General features: G+C 43.7%; 1 protein-coding gene across 1 annotated transcript in view; it reads right to left on the bottom strand.

Moving 5' to 3' along the window:
* The window catches only part of GRB10 (growth factor receptor-bound protein 10), a 161,413-nt gene that overhangs the window by 90,864 nt on the left and 49,574 nt on the right, over positions 1–20,975 (bottom strand). Inside the window, exon 3 of the mRNA XM_008569871.1 lies at positions 2,644–2,731. The gene's annotated coding sequence lies outside the window, so the exon portion shown is untranslated. The remainder of the gene's footprint in view (positions 1–2,643; positions 2,732–20,975) is intronic.

The following is a 20,975-nucleotide window of genomic DNA, read 5'->3' as shown; positions in this document are numbered from 1 at the left end:
CTGCGCCACCCTTAGGACTGGCTTCCAGCTCTGTAGCCCCCTGTACACAGAATCCAGCACTTTTTAAAATGTCAATAACTATATATTTCATTTCCAAAACTTCTTACTGACTCTTTCATACCGTTCTGCTCTTACTGTTGTGTCTTTTCTTCCTGTTGTGTTTCATAGTTTCTTGCCCTGTTTTAGAGACATTATTCTTTCAACCTTCTGTCTTAGATGTGCATCGTAAGCACATCTATTTCAAAGGCTTTGTCAGAATTATTTTTATTGCCCATTGGCTGCCTTGGGTTGAATGAACCCCCACAACTTAATCCCCACTGTGACTGCTGAGGATGGGAAGTCCTATTATGGTAACTGAAAGATGGGGCCTTGAAGAGGTGATTAGATTGTAGGACCAACGTCATAGTGAATGGATTAATAATGGTGGTCAATGAGGAGGTTAACCTCTCTCTGCTCCACCGTTTTCTACTATGTGATACCCTGTATCGCTGTAAAGTCACCACCATCAAGGCCTTCACCAAATGTGTTCCCTGGACTTTGGACTTCCCAGCCTCAGAAACTGTAAGCAATAAATTTTGGGTTTTTTTATAAGTCACCCAGTTCCAGGTATTTTGTTATAAGCAACAAAAATGGACTAATACATGGGCTAAACAGGTAATCTGTTGGTTTTGTGAACTGTATTTCTTAGTATAGGATCACTTCATGAGTTTTTTTTTATAAGTCACCCAGTTCCAGGTATTTTGTTATAAGCAACAAAAATGGACTAATACATGGGTTAAACAGGTAATCTGTTGGTTTTGTGAACTGTATTTCTTAGTATAGGATCACTTCATGAGTTTTGGAATGTTGGTTTGCAGACTCATTTTGGGTGGTTTCTTCTGGTTTTCTTTTCCACCATGCTTTCTGCCTACCCCTCCCTGTGGAGTGGTCGAATTGGGGCAGGCTGCTGTCTCCTGGAAGACCGCGAAGGTTGCAGCTGCATCACTACGCCACAAGGCTGCTCAGTGTAGCTCTGGCTGCAAGGCTGTGCTGGCTCTGTCTGCCTTCCTGGCCATGAGTGCATACACACCGCAGTCCCTCCCAGGCAACAGTCTCTTTCCAGCATCTTTCCAGAGCAAGGGAACCCAACCTCAGCTCCTGGCTCGGGCCCTGCTCCCCCGTTGCTGATGGAAGAGGGATCCTCAGCCCTTACTCTTCCCCAGGACCAGAACTGCCTACCACTGGCGGCCCAGCACATATGGGCACCACTCACTGTTCTGTGGAAATGCCTGTGTCTGAGCCAGGCAGAATCCTGCTGGTTTTCCTGTTTATTCCCTATGTGTGTAGAATGTTTGAAAGGTGGCCAATGTCACGGGTGTGCATAAAGGTAGGAACTCTCTGGGTCACTGAGTAGCAGTTGAGTTCAATATGGAGAGTGTGCATTCACTCCTTTCGGCCCTGCTTTGGGAGCTGAGATCACCGGAGGCCCTGCTCCTGCTGCCTGCTGCATAGCTCCATACCAGGAAAGAGACTCAGCTCTCCTCTGCTCAAAGCCCACTCTGCGTGCGTTCTGTGCTGCAAATTTCCCTTAGCGGTGCCACTTAGATGTCTAGGGCACATCAGTGTGTACAACTTAAAGACAAAGGATAAGAGATAAGCTTTAAAAAGTCCTTCCAGTGTGATTTTTCTCTAATTTTCTGATTAAACTGTTAACACAGATTTTTATATGAACATTAATACCAAGACACAGTATTTCAGTTTAAATTAGATCATTTGTAAGCAATACAGGGTAATGAGTTAGAACCTTCCCAAGTTTAAAAGGAGGAATTGGTAAATGGAAAGAAAATTAACTACATTGTATATCAATAAATTTTTTTAAAAAAGTTTCCAAGTTTCAAAGCCAATACTAAGAGCTTGGTGCTCTTTCTTCTGCATCATCTCCTTTTAAAGCTTTCTAAAATGACGCTTGTCACTGAAAATGATGCTTGTCACTGAAAATCCTGACTGCTTTTACAAATCTTCTAATACTTGAGAAAACATCTCTTTGATTACATGGCCAGATTCCAGCTTTTATTTTTGCTGAATGTCATCTCTCATTAAGCAATTTTTTAAAATGTGATCATTCTAATTCCTATCAGGCTCTAATCCCTATGATTTCTTGCACTTAAACTCTCCAATAATCACTCTCCAGTGATCCATGTGCATTTTTCCAGTTCCACCCCACCATCAGACTCCGCATCCTATATCAGAACTTCCACTTGTTAGACTGAATTTACTAAATAGCCCTTGTGTCCATTTAGGCCCTCTCCCTTCTTTCCCAAGATGATGCCATGAGAAAATAAATAGAACAAAAGAAATCAGAGAAAGGTAGAGATACACCAAGAGCACATGCACGCAAAACCAGCTTGACTGAAAATATGAAAATGCCAAAGTCAAGAGGATTCCACCGTGGAGAAGCCCTCAATATGCAATCAAGTTGCCTTTAAGTGAATACTAGGTAACTCAAATGACATATTGTGAAGTTTGGTCACTGAAGCCCGTTAACTGAAAGGAAATCCATGAAGATATCACAACAAGGTATCTTTCTCTTTTCTAGAATATAAGGTACTGGCACGGCTGCAGAGCTGCCTCAGGAGTGCCACCGTGTTTCTGCTCATCACTCACCTTGGCGATTGGAGAGCCGGGCGGACTGTGCTGGGACCCCAGGTTCTGCCAGGTTGTGCTGATTGTGGGGGGTCTGCTCCACCTTGTCCTACAACAACATCAAAAGCACTCCAGTTAAAAGACACATTTCACATTTTCCAACATCCACCATCCCTGGCATTTCCTTTTTTCCTAAGTTCCTTACGTCCTTTCCATTCATTTATTTTATTTTTTAGTTTTAAATGACAGTTGTCTAAAATACACAGTGAACGGGAAACTAACTGTGAAAAGGTACACGCTGTATGGCAAGGGAGTTAGAGGAAGTTACTCCTGTTTTTTGGCTTCAACAGCTTTCCCTAAATAGCAATTCAAAAAGAATTATTATTGTTAACTGCTGGACTTCGGCAATGAATATAAATAATTAACATTCCACAGAACACATGCATTTTCTACAACAATTACTGGTAATCAAGCGTTGGGATTTCTGTTACCTAAGACGAAACATCCAGAGAGTGTTTTATAAACGTCTTCCTCTACAAAACATAAGGAGCTTGGTGGCATTTTTTTAGACATCAGGGCGAGAACAAAAACTTTAGACTAAGTTTAAAACAGCAATATTATGACCCCAAGCCCACAATTCTAGGAAAACATCTTCATGGGAACATAATAAGCCAATGAGAGACATTAAAATGTAGGAAAGGAAAATGTGCCTTTTAATATTTATATGTTCATAAAAAACATTAGCAGTGATAAACGGGGTGGGGAGATATCAATTTTCTCTTAAAGATTTATAAAATCTCTGAAATCTTTATAATGCATATGTATTACCTCTGGAATTAGATTTTGAACTGTGCCAAAAGCACAAGACAGCTGCTCTAAAACCTTCTACACTACTCCCCCCTTACCCCCAGGGATATGTTCCAAGACTCCCATGAATGCTTGAAAGTTCGGATAATCCCAATTATATATACCATGTTTTTCCTATACGTACCTATGATAAAGTTTAGTTTATAAATTAGGCACAATAAGAAATGAGCACCAATAACTAACAATAAAATAGAATGACAACAGTAACATATGTAATAAGAGTTACGTGAATGTGCTCTCTCTCTCTCTCAAAATATCTTACTGAACCGTACTCCCCGACTTTTGGACTACGGGTAACTGAAACTGAGGAAAGTGAACCACAGAGAAGGGGAGACTACTGTATTAATACACACATTGTCACAAATATAGCAGGTGACTTCAGCAACCTTATCCCTATCCATGCAAAAGGAACTCCCAGTACCGCAAGCGATGACACATGAGACATCTGGCATGTGTGTGTGGCAACGTACTGCCAACGTGCACACAGAGCTCACTCTGCCAGGCTGAGCTCCCATTTCACAGAGGATGACACTGAGGCACAGGAAGGATAGTTACTATCACCCAGCGGGTCAGGGGCTGTCCTGCCAGAGCCCACGTGACCTGACTGCAGAACCCAGGCTTCTTCCCACCACTCTGCAACGCCCAAACTGCCCAAGAACTCCAAAGAGCACGACAACTTCAGCTAGGTGTCAGAGCACAGGGCTTGGCACTGTGACCGACTCTTATTGCCTGAATGCTTCCCAGCAAGTGGCCTCTCTGCCCAGAGCCTTCTGTGTGAAATGGGACCAACACTAATGTCTCCTTTACTGTGTGAACACCAACCTGCAAGTGCGCAGGTTTAGGTCTGCTTGGTGCTGTGCTTCAGGGCCACTCACATGGGGGGAGGCAGAGGGGGGAGGGGGGCACCTGGGGCAGAGACTCCAGAAGGGCCTGTTCCACATCTGCCACTTAGAAGAAAGAGGCTCGTCCCTGGAAAGGCAAAGTTGCATTTACGCCTTCCTCCAGAAAATCTGGAGAAAACAAAACAAAGCCCTAAGAAATAGGAGAGATATTCATTGGCTTCTCTTTCTCTCTCTTTTCCCTCTTCAAAAGGAAACAGCTTTTTGTTTTTTAATCACAGATATAAAAATTCCTAATTATGAAAATCCGGATGCTAAAGAAAAGGTGAAGAAAAAGTTAGAACAAACTTGTCTCTACTTTGACACACAGAGGGTTTATCCTATCAGTTTGTGGTATGTTGTTTCAGAAAAACAAAAACCAAAAACCACTATGTGCATGCATGTACTGCAATGTTTGAATTATTTATAGAGAGCATATATGCTATATTACAAATGATCCTGGTTTAAAAAAAAAAAAAAGAATCATAATCATATTCCACATATTACCGTGTGTTGGTACTGGTTTTTGAAATTTCCCAGGTCAAAGCACTTCATCTCCGTCAGCACTGTCCCACAGCTCTAGCGTGCACAGCTGAGTGGGTGCGTTGCATGACTTATTTACCCGGTATCCTGCTACGAACATGCGGGAAGTTAAGAATGCAGGCTTTTGATGAGAAACATGGGGAGGGCTTGTTTGGAGGGCATGGTGTCCAGGATGCAAGAAGAATGCCACCGAGAACTGCCCCGGAAATGCTGCAGATGGAGCTGGGCTCTCAGGGCTAGTTGAGAAGGTGGCACCTCCCAAATTCAGCAGGGTCTCTTCATCTGGGGTCACACCATCTAGTTTCTGCAATTCCACAGCTAATGGCTCCCCACCCCATCTGCTCCTTACCATCTAAGGGAAATATTTTTTTTTCTTTTCTAAATTTTAAAACAATCCATGTAAAATTTTTAGAAATACAGAGTAGATATAAAATAAAAATTAGCCTACATCCTAGTAGAATAACAGCATTTTCATGGTCTTTGCACTGTTATTAAGTATAGCTACACTGTTGAAATCAGACTGTGTAAACAATTTTGGGTTTTGTTTCCTGACCTCCCTTCGATGATTAACGTTATAAGAGGTTATTTTAAAATCTTGGTAAATATCATTTTTTCAGATTCTAAACTACTCTAGTAAACACTCTCCAGTTGTATGAAGCTTTCAGATAACATAAATAACAATCATATAAGCACCTTTGGGCATAATACTTTGTCCACATTTCTGATTATTCACTTAGGAACCCTAGAAGTAGATGACTAACTAGGCCAAAAGTCAGGTGCATTTTTTAAGACTCTGGATACATACCATCAAACTCTTCTTCCCGCAGCTTACCCTTCTACCCAGAATAGAGCAAGCTGTCCATTTCATAACACCCAAGGCAGCCAGGACTGTGACTGGTTATGTTTCTCAAAATTTCTTTCTTGCCAATTCCAGAGGTAAGCAGTGGCCTCACCCTGTTGTCTTAATATGCAGGTCTTTCATACTGAGGCTGAACATTTTTTTAAGCCTTATTTCTTATTTTAAAATTGACACAATAATTGTACATACTTATGGGGTACAGAGTAATATTTCAATACATCTTAATACACTGTCTGATGATTAAATCAGGTTAACTAGCATATCCATCAACACCAACATTTATAATTTCTTCGGGATGAGAGTATTTGAACTCCTCTTCTAGCCATTTGAAAATATACAATAAATCATTGTTAATTATAGACACCTAGCACTACTATCAAATACCTGAACTAATTCTTCCTGTCTAGCTGCAATTCTCTGTTAACCAACCTTTTTCTATCTGCACCCCCACACTTCCCAGCCTCTAGGAACCTCAGTTCTACTCTCTACTTCTATGAGCTCACTTTTATTAGCTTCCACAGGAGAACATGTGGTATTTCTCTTCTTGTGCCTGACATTTCACTTAATGTAACAACCTCCAGGCTCATTCATGTTTCCGTGAATGATATGATTTCCTTCTTTTTTATGTCTTAGTATTCCATTGTGTATAAACATCACATTTTCTTTACCCATTCATCTATTTGTTGATGAACACTTACGTTGATTCCATATCTTGTCTACTGTAAATAGTACTGCCATAAACATGGGGGTGCAGATATCTCTTTGGTATGTTAATTTCTTTTCCTTTAACATCCAGTAGTGAGATTGCTGAATCATACAGTAGTCCTATTTTTGGTTTTCCGAGGAACCTTCATACTGTTTCCCATAATGGCTGTACTAATTTACATTCCCATCAAGAGTGTATAAGAGTCCCCTTTTCTCCTCATTGTCACCAGCATTTGATAATAGATATTCTAACTGGGGCAAAATGATGTCTCATTGTGGATTTGATTTGCATTTCCCTGATGATCACTGATGTTGAGCATTTTTTCATACACCTGTTGACCATTTGTATGTCTTCTTTTAAAAAAGTCTATTCAGGTCTTTTGCCCATCTTTTAATGGGATTATCTGCTTTTATGCTATTGAGTTATTTGAGTCCCCTGTATATTCTGAATATTAATCCCTTGTTGGATGAATTGTTTGCAAACATTTTCTCCCATTCTGTAGGTTGCCTCTTTACTCTGTTGTTTCCTTTGCTGAGCAGAAGCTTTTTACTTTGATGTAATACCATGTGTCTACTTTTGTCTACTTTTTGTTGTTGCCCGTGCTTTAGAAGTCTTTTCTTTTTATTTCTTGGACTATCCTTTGACAGGCCAGCGAGACTAGTTCCTGAGGGCATGGGGGCTTTCCAATCAAAAATGTCCGTGAATAAGTCACAGCCCCACCACTCAGTAGCCAAGGGTGAAGGGCCAGTTACCCTGACCCTCTGAGTCAACTGGCTCATCTGTAAAATGGGTTAAATAGTCCCTCAGGGACTACTGGAGGGTCTGTTTACCATGCAAAGTGCCAAGCTGGGCCTGACCCTTGTGAGCACCCCGTTGGCGGTGGCTACTGATGCCACTGGCCTGTGGACCGATTTGCTTAATTGTTCCATGATGAGCTCTTTATCTGGCAGGAAACTAAATTTAGTCTTATTTGCAGCAAATATTTTCCCCACCTTGTCTGTCTTCAGATTTAAATATTTTTTGATTCTTAGAAGTTTAAATCAATGTAGTCAAGTTTACTGATCTTTTCTTTTTGGTTCATTGTGGAATATACTAAAAAGCATTATGTACTTCACAGGGCCTGGTTTTCCAAAGTCTTGTGGTTTCAAATATTGACCTTGCGGAAGACTGGAAACTCTCCTCAGGCTATAAGTCTCTGGTGTAAGATAAAGATTTGTGGCACAGCAAGGTTGCTGGCTCAAGGACAGACTAGTTACTGATTGTTATGTAAAGATACTGAGCGACTGCTGTAGGAAGGAATGTTTGCTAAGATCAAGCTTTTGTTAAGTGCCTTACTGGAATGTCATCTGGCTTGTTTCACTGACAGTTACCAGCGTATACTGTTAAACTATAACCCCACCTATGTCTCTTCCTGTAACTTCCTAGTCTGGAAAATAAATGCAGGAAGAGGACCCCAATTTGGTGTTAATTTCCTGAGGAAGGGTTGGCTCTCGCTGGAGGGTCCCAGGCAAGTTAACTACTTCGAGGCTTCTCACTGCTCAGAAGAGATGGGCTTTGAGTAATCCTTTGTATCTCCGTCACCCAGGGGAAGTGGGGCGACAAATCCGTGGGGGGGGGCGGGCGAAGCAACACAAAGCAACAGTTTATCATTTTAAGCTTGAAAATTGCCTTCAGCATCTATCAAGAAAATGGAAAGACACTCATTTCTGTTTATTAGGATTTCTCCTCTGACTTGATGTTTTACTTGTTCATTTATCTGACATTTATTTCAGCAGACAGTAAGAGGGGAGAAAATACGGTGACCCCTCCCTGCAGCCACGGCTGACCACCTCACCTGGGGGCATTTACCACCCAAGCTTTCTTTTTGCCTGTTTCGGGAAGTCATCCTGCTCATGTTATAATCCTACATACACATGTCTCTCTTTCTCACCTACCTACTCATTGGTCCCACAGAGCCGCCCACGCCTGGGCAGAGGCCCCCAACTTCCTCTCCTCACAACCTGCCAACATGGTTTTCATCCACAGTACATTCCCGCTTGCTTCTTTTACCTGAATTCCTCAGTCATTTTCTTCCAAGCAAACTTAAGAATAGTTTCAAAGTTTGCTTAACTTAGTAAAACTTCTCACCTGAAATACTTACTGATCCATCCATGAGTAATTACTACTGATGACTAGCATGAATCCTGCTACTGGATCATCTGCCTGGAATCAGACTGTAAGAACACTGAGAGTGCGTATCAAGAAAAGACACATCCCATATATGTCAGAGGAGGTGGAACCAGCCTCCACATGGCCTAGGCCCCACGCGGCCCTTTCAGAGGCCTCTCTGGGGAGGAGTGTGGCCCTGCAGGACAACAGGCACCCTAGACATTTCGTGCACACACACAAGTTTGAGACTCATTCATCCACCAGACGCACTGCTTTTCCCAAAAACTCCTCTTCTAAGAGATAAGCAAATCAGGCTCCATTAGGACATCTGTTAGAAAATTGCTTTCAGCCTCTATCAAAAAAATGGAAAGATACTCATTTGTGTTTATTATGATTTCTCCTCTGACTTGATGTTTCATTTGTTTTACTTGTTGCAAAGACAACTTGCAAATCTTGTCTGGATAATGTCACCCAATTTAGCAAATAAAAACACAAGATGTCCAGTTAAACTAGAATTTCATATAAACAACTAATAGTTTTTTGGTATGAGTATATCACAAATATTTCCATGAGACTTCTCCTAAAAATATTATTTGTAATCTAACTGGGCATCCTACATTTTATCTGGCAACTCCATGCCTCAAGCCCTGTTCAACACCTAAGAGGCCTGTATCACAAATTATGGCGGTAAGAACAAAATCTCAACAATTGGCTTATTTGTTTATAGAATTCCCAGGTCAAGAAAGAAATATATCTTTTAAAATTCAACAGATAAGAGCTTCAGACAAGAATTCTGTTCTCTTGAGAAGCCAAGAAAGATTTCATAGTATCAAAAATGATGGCATTTGTAAAATAAAGCCAAAACACAAAAAGCAGCAGGGAAAAGCTAACCACCACGGCATCAGAAAGAAGCTTCTGACAGTGCCGGAAGGTCAGGTGCGTATGTCTATCCACCACTCAAGGGCAAACAGTGGTCTATTGCCAGGAGTAGGGTAATGAACACTGGGACGAGATTAAAGGGGCTGTCATTGTACTAGCTTGGTTTCCTCTTAAGGCTAGTTTTTGTTTGTCTGTGTGTCTGTTTCCTGGCCTCCCCTATGAGGGGGAGGACTGGACAGGGGGACAGCATGGCCTTGTGGGTCAGAATGCCTCAAGGGACTGGAAAGGAAGCTGGGATTCTTCTTTAAAGGTGGCTATTAGCAGCAAATGCTTTTTAAACCAGAGCCCTTAATTACTAACCGCTGTCCACCTCTAGAAGGTAGGAGAATTCTGGATGAAAACCTACAAACTGAAATCTTAACACAGATAAACTCTAAATACTGTAGGTATGCAAAACCATCCAACCCACAGGACAAAAAGGAATGCATGGAATGGTGTGAGAGGACAGGGCAGCCCCAGGGACGCCAGCCTGAGGGTGTGGTGAAAGGGGCTCTCCCGCCCTCCCACAGCCCTTTCCTGCAGCCGCCCTTGCAGATTTCCACTGCCAAGGCAAGGGCAAGACACCACCCTCCGGGACCCCGCCCCCAGGTCCCACAGCTCCCTGGTGCCCTCCTGCCCACCACAGTGGGACTTCAGCTAGTGGGCCAGCCAGTGTGAACTGCAGGAGCCCCCACCCCAGGGTGACACTTCTGAAGACAAACATGCAAAATGCAACAGGCCTGGGCTCCATCATTTCACACAAAATGCAGTTAACGTCAAAAAAGATTCAAACTGAAAACCACTGAACTACAATGAGATGGCCGCCCTGGTGAAGAGAAGGGGGCTCTGCCACCTGCCATCTGTGTCACCTGTACTCTGAAAGGTGGATGCCTCGTGCCTCACACCCACCTCTTCTACTGCATGAACCCCTGCCCCAAAATGTGGACAGACAGTCCCTCAAGCAGGATGCAAAGATCTCACATTTACTCTCCCCCTGGCAACACACAAAATCACTCATTCTTTGTAAAAATTAATGCAAAAATAGCAGGGTTTTATTGCAATTCCTGGGCACCAGATATGGTGCTATTCAGTCTGTGTGCATTCTCATTTAAATCCTTTTTTTTAATATGAACCATTGTTCCCCCATTCTTGCAGAGGAGGAGAAGGGAGGAAGGAAACTCGCCCAAGGTGTCACAGATAATAACAGGGGTGTCCCCGTCCAGGCTGCCTCACAGAACACGTTCTTAACAACTGAGCTACAGGTAACTACAAAATCTGTCATTATGCTAACCAATCCCAGAAATCCCTGAAACATCAGAGACCTTGGTAAAACCTAGGATCAGCACTCCAATTCTGCCTGTTGTGAGGTGTGCAAAATCTGTCTTCTCCAATGGAAATACCACTGGCAATAAATGAGCCGGAGCTATTTTTTGCCCAAAATAACACCGCCTGTTTAGATGCAATGCTTAATGCCCATGCAAGAGCAAAGGGAACAAGAGTATTTTGAGCAGAGATTTATGTCAAACTGAAGACAACAACTGCTTCCAAGAGCCTGAGACAAGAAAAAGGACAACACAGCAGGCAGCTGTCCCGTATCAAGGGACAAGGGAGCTTTTTATTTGTAATTGTATTCAATTACACTTTTTACTCATAATTGTATTCATATAATCTGCTGAGTCTAACATGAAAATACCTGGACCACCTCTTGTCAGAGTGCGAAAAACTTTTCTTCAAAATAGCAAGAATGCCTAACGGCAGGGAAAACGCTACTGTATAAAAACAATCCACTTTTTTCTAAATCTCACTGCACCCAACCATTCCAGGTCTTCAGAGGCACAGAGTGGGCACACGTACTCTACACTCAGCCACCTCTTTCTACATGACCTCCTCCAAGTGCCGCTATCCCTGACATTATAACAAAAGTGGTGCGCGAGTTGCCCAACTCGCACAGCCCATCCTGTGACGGTGGGCACAGAAACATCCATTTCGGTCATTCACAGAGGAGGGGGCGTCCATCAGCCACTTCTTTTTTTAAATAGCTTTAATGAGATATAAGTTAAATAACATAAATTTCATCTGTTGGAAGTGTACAACCCAATGGATGTTAGTGTAATTATAGATCCCTACAACCATCGCCACAATCTAATTTTAGAACATTTCCATCACCCTACAAAGAAACCTCATGCCCAGAGACTGTCAATCTTGACGAATGGTTTTCCCAAAATAAAATGCCTTTGCCAAGTCAATTTTGTTCCTGTTGTTTTTGTTCTGGTATTCCCCCATGAATGACGCAGCTCAGCCTAAAGGTGGAGAGCACTAGCTGTAGAATTTCTGCAGATGAGCAGCTGCGTGACCTTGGGGAAGACATTGACCTCCCTGTGCGAGGAGATCCTCCAAGGACTGTTTGGAGATTTAGTGTGACCATGCATGTAAGCGCCACTCAGTAAACATCAGCGGCTATTTTTACCACCACCCCTTCTGCTGCTGCCGCCTCCTGTCCTCCTCTCCACCATCTCCCACTAATTCCTCCTCCATCTCATGCCAACTCCACCTCCTCCTCCCACTAGCCACCTCCTCCACCTCTACTTCCCCCCTGCCCCCGGCTCCTACCATCACCCTACCTCTACCACGTTCACGGTCCCCATCTCCACCTCCACTCACCACTTCCTCCATCTCTAACTTAAACCCCCTCTCTTGTGAAAAGGCAACTGAATAGTTACCAAACCTACATATGCTAACACAATGTTAATCTGTCAGAATGGTAGCAAGTAGCCCCTTAATCGACTCTGAACTCTGCAATAACCAAAAAGTCTGAGAAATCAGAAGATCTAGGTATGGAATGTCTAAACTGTTCTCTTAGTAATTCTGACAACCACAATCCTTAAAGTACTACAAGAGGATTGGGGAAGATGCAAATTAGAGTATGAATATAATTTGAAAAACAAACAATAAACTTCCACATGGAATAAAATGTGTTTTGATTCTGGCCCCAGGGAATTTCGGCCAACCATGACTCAGAGTCCTGGAAAAGGAGTAGTGATTTCAGGGTGTCCTCCCTGAACATTTATACTCCTGTCCCTTGAAGATGCTGAGCTTCAGGGAGCCTCCAGAGCCAGGCCAAAATGCCACCAACAGGCCAAATCCCTCCAGGAGGAAAGGGGAACCCAGATTCACCCAGCTACATACACCCACAGCCCCCCAATAAAAAAGGGCCCAGTAAAGAAAGCACTAATTGGCACAAAGGCAGTGGCATGCTCACAGGAGCACAGCTTTGACGCTGGCAAGAAGAGGTTTGAAATCTTGGTGTACTAGCTCAGGGACAATCCTCAACATCTCAGAGCTTCTGTTTCCTTGTCTAAAGTGGGGGTGGCAATCTTGAGGCCTCCCCAGCGGGGTGCACAAAGCCCTGCAAGCATGTGGGAGCCAGCTTCTCAAGTGTCCTACTCCCGTTTTCTCTCTTGGTTCCACCGCCCCTGGTAACATTTACACTAAAGCCAGACAACAAAGCCACATGCACTTGGAACGACCAAGCGAGATGGGGTTACTTTCCTCACAGAGCATCACATGCTTAGTAGGCATGCAACTCTTCCCCAAGTCAGCAGAACAAAGAGGCATGGCTCTTCCTCAGACTTTCTCAACAATCCTTTCAGAATTTGGAAAAGGTTCTCACTGTCCTGGTTGACCAGGAAAAGGCCCCAGGGCTTAGTATGATATAATCCATTGCAGAGGTTCTTCCTCATTGCTAAGTCCCTGGCAGGCAGAGGGCTGAAGGCCAAGGTTAAATGGCAGCCTGCGGCAAGAACCTGGAGGCAGGGTGAGGTAAGCTGGGTTAGGCCCAGGGCTCCAACCTAGGTCCCCACACGCACCAGGCCAGGTGTGATAGCTCTTCAGAGGGCAGGTGCGAGGTGGAGCAGGGAAGGGCAGAGAGCAGCTCTGAGGAGCAGGCTGAAGGGCATGTCTGAGAGGTCAAGGTGATAGTGCTCAAGGTGACACTCCTTTCAGATGCACCTTCCATGCAGCTCTGCACAAAGCAAGTGGCTAATACAAAACTGAATAGCACAGATCCCAGGGCACAACAAACTCAGTCATTCTGCCAAAGAGCTATGCTTCCCTGTAGGACAAAACTCAGTCAGCCCTGACAGCAAGGGCTGTTGGATCCCAACCTTGGTGTGATCCCCAGAAAACTGTCTATTTCGTCCTTCACGTATGAAAAATCTTACAGTGGTATGAGCCAAATGTTTATAATCTGCCACTGGGACGAACTCTATGGTTCTGAGCAAATAACTTCACTCTCTGGGCCTATTTTCTGTCCATAAAATAAGGTCTCTAGGCCATATCATCTTTAAATTTCTTTTCAGCTCTAAAGCCAATTCTGTGCCTCACACAAACATGTTCTAATGCTCATCTGCTTCTAGAACTTCTGTGCTTCTGGCCAAGATGGAGTATTAGGGATTGGATGGACTTTCTCTCTCCTTGAATAACTAAAGCATTGAAATGATATCCATGCGTTGGACAAGAGGCGGCAGGGGACAGTGATTCCTGAGAGAGAATACACAAGGTGAGCCTACCAGCTCACACTTGTCTGCCTGCAGAGAGCTTCCCAGCTGCAGTGCAGGAGGGGATCCCAAGCAGAGAGCAGAGTGCTCAGCAGAGGAAAGCCCTGGCTCCCCTGCAGAAGGCTCCCTGCAAATCTTTAGCTGAGTATTGATTAGCACATTTGTATAAGGAAACTACCAAGGCCCAGGGAAGAACCACCAGAAAGACATAGGCAGAACAGTCCCCAGAGGTCGGGGAAAGTGAGTGTTCCTACCAAACTGAATGGACAACCTCCTTACACAGGGGACATCAAACAGAGTCCTCAAAAGGGTCTTGCCTCAACAGTGGGGACAAATTAGCCCCACACTAAAAGTGACCCCAGGCCCACCTAGCAAAGCTTAAAAGCAAGCCTCAAAAGGATCAAACTGTTTCCAAGAAGCTTAACTGTTCCCAGAGCAAAGCACAAAAATATTTAAAGGCATATTATTTAGCACCCCCCCACCAAAAGAGGCCGGCACCCAACCATGTAAAATTCGCAATATCTGGAATCCAATAAAAAATTACCAGGCATGAAAAGAAAATAAGACCCATCGTGATAAAATAAATCAAGAGAAGTAGATTTAGAAATGTCCAAGATAACCGAATTAGAAGATAGTATATTAAAACAAGGATGATAAATATGCTCCATATGTTCAAAAAGGTAAAGAAGAGCAGGAGCCTGATAAGGAAAAAAGTGGAAAATATAAAATGACCAAATCCAACTTCTAGAGATGAAAAATACAACATGGCAGATGAAAAATAAGCCGCACGGGATTACCTGCAGAGTAGAGAGCACACTACTCTCCCTCCACCCTAACAACCCATCCTAAGGACGCACCCTGCGCTCCCTGGCCTTGGAGGGCTGGTGGTCTGGGAAAGCTGTGTTCAGAGGGCACCTACGAATTGACAGCCAGAGAAACTATCCAGATGACACAGAGGGAAAAGGAAGATGAGACAGATTATGATCAACTCACCCAAATTATGCCACAAGGGGGTAGAAGGGGAAGGGACTCAGGTTTGGGGCCAGAGAGAACCGAGGTTGCAACCCGCACCTGCTGCTTCTCAGCTATCTGGCCTGGCTAGATAAGGCAACACCAGCCTCTGAGCTTCGGTTTCATTGCAGGTAGTTTTGGATAATAATACCCATTTCTAAGGGTTTGCTGGGAAGACTGGGTGAGATGAGGTTGCTCCTCCTGCAAGGAGGGGACTTTTCACCTGCAACAGGAAAAGCTGATCTTGCAAATGACTAGAGACAGGAGCACTCAGGCAAGAGGTGCCATAGGAGGCCAGAGAGGGGGGCAGTGGCAAGACCACACAGGACGGCGTGGCCAAAGAGATGGGATGACCACAGCCAGTCCTTCAGCACATTTACAGCAGCCAGGAGGAGGCTGTCATATCACCAGCACCCGGCAAGTACTTGGCATGTGCATATAAATGCATGTTGCAGGATGGCTGCTGAGTGAAGGGTCACGTCCAAAGCCAGGCAACCCCTACAGGGGGCAGCCCACAAATAAGTGAGGGCCTGATTATACCCCACACACTGCCTCTCTTCTGCTCTCCTGTCCCTGAGCCACAGTGCCCCACGTGCCCATCCTCCTGCCATCGCAGGCTTGGCCTCTGCAGAGGGAAGTCTGAGGGGTGCTCTGGACTGGAAATAAACATGGCTGCCCTGGGCCACCTAGAACACAGAGGTGGCAGGGAGGGCTGCAGTAAGAGACCCTCCCCCTCAAAAAAGTGAATCATGATCTACAATGACAGATGGTAGTATTGTACCCTGAAATAAGGTGACAGCCACCCCCAGCTTTGAGCTGCTCAGACCCTTAATTCTGGTCCTTTCCCTTTAAGAGGGCAAGGCAAAACAGGAGAAAAGGAACATAAAAACAGGCAAGGCAAAACAGGAGAAAAGGAACATAAAAACGTGCTGGAAAATCACAAGGAAGGAAGGTGCCTTAAGAAGCTGACGGGTTGGGTGGGTAACGATATGTGACACATGGCTTCAAAAACTGGGCAAGCCAGAATTGATGTGTGCTGTGTTACTGAAAAGTCTAGAATGGAGCATGAGTAAATGCTACAGGCACGCCCATATAAATGCATGTTGGCAGGATGCAGACATAGGCTGTCTCTTCAGGTCATGAGCCCCTTCACTTCCGGTAATCAAGTGATACCAGATGGCCCCATGCAAGGAAAACACAGTTGAATCAAGATACACCATGATGCCTCTCCAACTCTCAGTGCCTGTGATACCTTCCCGTGTTATGGGGAAACATCTGTGCAAGAAGACGCACCTGGGCCAGAAGTCATGCCCACCTGCTGCCCGCCTGCCTGTTATTCACCTGCCCCCCACTGCCTGCCATAACAGCAACAAACCAGAAGGTAAGTTTTGATTTTTGTAGGTGCATCATCAAACCTTGAGATTTTACAACTGAAGAGGCAACAATCTGGTCTCATGAGCAAAAAATGAAAGACTTTTGATAAGTTATTCCATAATGGCCCACAGGTACATGGTAAAGAAAGAGCTGATTACTAAGTTTAACCTTCACAGGATGGAAAATTAAATGAACATGGAATTTTCAGTGGGGACTTAACCCACAATGAGTAGGAGGAAAATAGAGGTGGGAAATAGCTGTCTATGTTTATATACATCTTTTTTTTTTTCCTTTTTTTTTTTTTTTTTGTCTTTTTTCGTGTCCGGCAACGGATCGCAACCCTCAGTGTCGCGCCCGTACCGGACCGGGACCGGCAATGGGATCGCAACCCTCGGTGTTGCGCCCGCACCTCGCTCAGCCAGTGAGCGGGAACCAGTCTGTATGTGGGATCCAAACCCTCGGCGGGAGCGCGCTGCCGCGCTCCCAAGTGGCGCACTGTAGCAGTGCGCCACCGGGCCGGCCTATATACATCTTTCTTGAAGATAAGGGAAATTCATAGACCAATAATGCTCTCTGTTCCTCCGCTGCTTATGAAATCTTATTAGAGGGGAAATTAACTCTAGCCCCCCAATCAATTGGACTGCAAGCAGACACTGCACACCCATCCAGCCAAGCACACAGTGCCAGGGAACAGCAGAATGGCAGACTGGTTAAGGACACAGGGTTTGGACCAAGCCCCATAGGTCTGATCCCTGAGCTGTCACACACAAGCTGGGTGACCTCTGGCAAGTTACTGATGTCCGCAAGCCTTGGTTTCCTTGGAAAAAAAACGATAAAGTAACACATGGAGAGTACTTGCCACAGTATCAAAGAATAAAAATAACACATGGAAAGTACCCAATAAATATAGCTACTTATTATTCAGAAGACATCTAAGATGTCAAGCCCACACTTAAAAGGATGACACTGAGATTTAGACATTAAAAAGAAAGGTGCTCAGAATAGAACACTCTCCCTCAAATAAAATAAACAGATAGATATATACATATTTATGTATTTTTAGTTTTCATTTACTTTCTTTCATTGATTTTTAAATTTTTTTCGTGACTGGCCAGTACGAGAATCCAAACCCTTCACCTTGGCCTTATCGGGACCACACTCTAACCAAATATTTCACTGACTCTAAGACATCCCCCCATCTTTAACATTTTTGAAACACAAACACCTTACCATCGATATACATATTTAGGGATTATACATAATAATCTTTATTTCAACTGAAAAGCTGTGGTTACAATTGATTTATGTCATCTTAGAATCAAAGAAATTCAGTACGTGTAAAATCACAGGAAACAGATTACATGGTTTGTTATAGTAGCTCTGAGAATGAGATTGTTGTCATCTGTACAATAACTACCCTCCTCAGTCTCCCCAAAATTAAGCACATGCACAACTTACACATACAAACTTCTTTGGCCATTCAGTAGGGGAAATGGCCTTTTTCTGCCTCGATATTCTCACCTGTAAAGGGGTCCCCATCTCATAGGACTGGGAAGAGGGTTAAATGGGAAAATCCAAGTAAAAAGTTTTTGGCATGATGACCAGCACATAGTAAGTGCCTCGGTTTTCTCGTCTATAAAATGGGTATCCTAAAAGTATCCACCTCATGGAGTTGGTAGAAGGTTAATCTTTTCCCCACTGTCACCTCTGCCCCCCATGGAGTGGCTGGCCTGAAGCTGCTGAAAATATAAGGTTTAAGGTTCTATCAGGCAATGACATGTGATGGACCATTAGTCCCACTCCCCACTACCTGTGTGTGCCACAAAGCACAGTGCTGACAACATCCCAGGCTACGCTGACCTGCAGTTAGTTTTTGCACCTGTCTGTCTCTTACCTGGGCTGGGAATTCTTTGCAGGTGCGGCTGGCACCCTGCTCACCTTATACCCCAATATCCAGCCATGGTTTGCCCACCGGCTGCATCCACAAAATGGCGAGTGAGTAAATAAACAGTCCAAGTTGCTCAGAACATGTAAAAGACAGAGTTTTCAATTGATTCCACAAGTAACAGAAAGTATAAAAGCACTATTATTTACTAACACATCATTAGCTACCTAGGATTCCAATAAACAAAACCAGTTAACAGCAATTTGTCAAATGGGCAAGAAATGTTTTCCCAAACAAAATGCCACCTATGTTTTTCAGTGAATATTCCACTGTGATTTCAAAGACTTGAAAAAATTGTAATGTCAAATTTTTGTAGGTACTGCAAAAATCACTTAAAAATTCTACATTCTTAAAAAATAATTCTACACTCTTTAAAAAAAAAGTCAAGATAGCCAGCTCATGTTATAATACTGATGAAAATAATGGCTCACATTTAATGAGGTTTTTTTTAATGTGCTAACTGCAACACCAAGGGCTTATGAGACCCCCAATTCTCACGATGACACTCTAACTAGAAGAAATACACCTAGAATTTAAACAAAGTGCCTGCAGTTATGCAGCTGACTCTACTGGAGTCAGCACATGTATAATCTGCCTATCTCACAGAACATCTCTATAACATAGTTGCTGGTACTATATTCAGAACCATATCTTAAATGATTTGGAAAGCCATTTTAAGTAAATGTCCTATCAGCCGGAATTGTCAAATAAAATAAAAATAAGGGAAATTTCAAATAATTGTACCAAGTACAATTACAAGTACAGGAGTGAAAGGTACTGTCAACAAATGTCTTGAAGAAAATGTAGTCCAAAAAATGTCCTTTTTCCAAAGTATAGCTGTATATAGTATTAAACAAAAAGAAAAGCTATAGAATCACTCTCTGGCTAAAAAGAATAATAATAGTGATGATGATGATGATGATGATGATGATGATGATGATGATGATAACAAGAGTGAGAGACTTTGGGAATGGAATTCACTTCAAGAGACTGATTTCAAATCAAGACTATCAGGGATAATATCATTCTTCAGCTACTCCAGACACTTCCAAAAGATTAAGGAATCTGGGGCACCCAACAGAAAATCCAAAGCTCTTTCTGATCAGCAAGCAAAGTGTCATCCCAGGACTGTCTCCTGCCCAGAAACTGGGGAGCAGACAAGCTGCTACAGGAGGTCAACCTTGGCCTCTGTTCACCCAAAAGACTCTTTCTAGCAACTGGTGTTCTAGAATAGCAGTTGGCAAACTTTTTCTGTAAAGGGCCAAACACTACCCAACTCTGCTGATGCAGCCCCAAAGTAGGCACAGACAATAGGTAAATGATGAGTGTGGTTGTGTTCCAATAAAACTTTATTTACAAAAGCAGCCAGCGATTTGGCCCACAGGCTTACAGTTCATCAACCCCTGTACAAGAAGAGCAGACAGGCTCCCCACCCGAAGGTTTAGGGACATGAGACTGAAATGGAACCCAGCCAAGCACCCTGCAGTAACCTGGGGCTGAGACAGAACGTATGAACACGAATGCTGTGGTTCATAGCTTCTCCGGCGAGCTGAGTCTCTGGAAGGCAGGATCCCAAGGAGAGTCTCTAAGAGGGTTCAACTGTAATACAAGCATGTTATGCTTTCAATTCAGAAATCAGGAAATTACAAAAATAAAAATATTGCTTTTGGAGATTCAGCAATAAAGTAAACTTAATAACCTATACAAAATTTGCATTCAAGTGTTTCATTTTTAAGGCACAGTTCAACACTGTGTACAGATGTTTGTAGCTGAACCCATTTTATTTTCTATTTTGTATTTTTCTACATGATATAAATGTTCCTTTTAGTTAGCATAACTCTTTGTCACAGGGGCATAATCCCTTCTTCAAAATCCTGGGGGCTACATACGTTTGAGAATTAAGGATTTTTTCGATATGAGAAAGAGAATATGGTGTCCACAACAGCGAACACTGACACGCAGGGTCCAGGGCAAACCCATAAACCCATCACACTTCTGAGGCAAAGCACATGAATGGCAGAGTTTGGGACACGTCAGGTCAGAATCTTCTGGGACATGACAAGTAAAAATACTTCCTGATTCAGAGCCTTTTGGTTTTTAAAGAGCCTTTGGTTTCTTCACAGCTTTCTCTGGCCATTCGGACTGCCCTGTCCTGCCTGGGGCTACCTTCCCGGCTCTCGGCACATCCCCTTCCTCAGGGAGGCCTCGCTGACCTCCTGGCCAAGGCTGCCCCCTTCCCTCCTGCTATCCTATTTTACTTGCTTCAGAACAGCCATCTTCACCTGTGACGATCTCTTCCCAGTTGTTCCATATCTGCCTCCTCCACTAGGATCCAGGAGCACCAGGGTTTGTCTGCCAAGCTCTGATCACGTGCCCAGTGCCTGGCTGGTGCTCAATCAGCATCTGAGGAATGAAAGACTATATCCCTGGACTAGGCTTCCAGAATGTGGCCCACCCAGTGATGGGTAATCTCTACCCATTCCTCTAATCTCCACAACCAACAGGGAAACTGAGGTACAGGAAAGTTATGTGTTTTCTCCAAGATCGT

The sequence above is a fragment of the Galeopterus variegatus genome, unplaced genomic scaffold (genome assembly GCF_000696425.1).
Source record: "Galeopterus variegatus unplaced genomic scaffold, G_variegatus-3.0.2 Scaffold540, whole genome shotgun sequence".
Classification (NCBI taxonomy): domain Eukaryota; kingdom Metazoa; phylum Chordata; class Mammalia; order Dermoptera; family Cynocephalidae; genus Galeopterus; species Galeopterus variegatus.
Note: the sequence above shows the minus strand (reverse complement) of the source record. Positions and strands in the feature narration are given on the sequence as shown.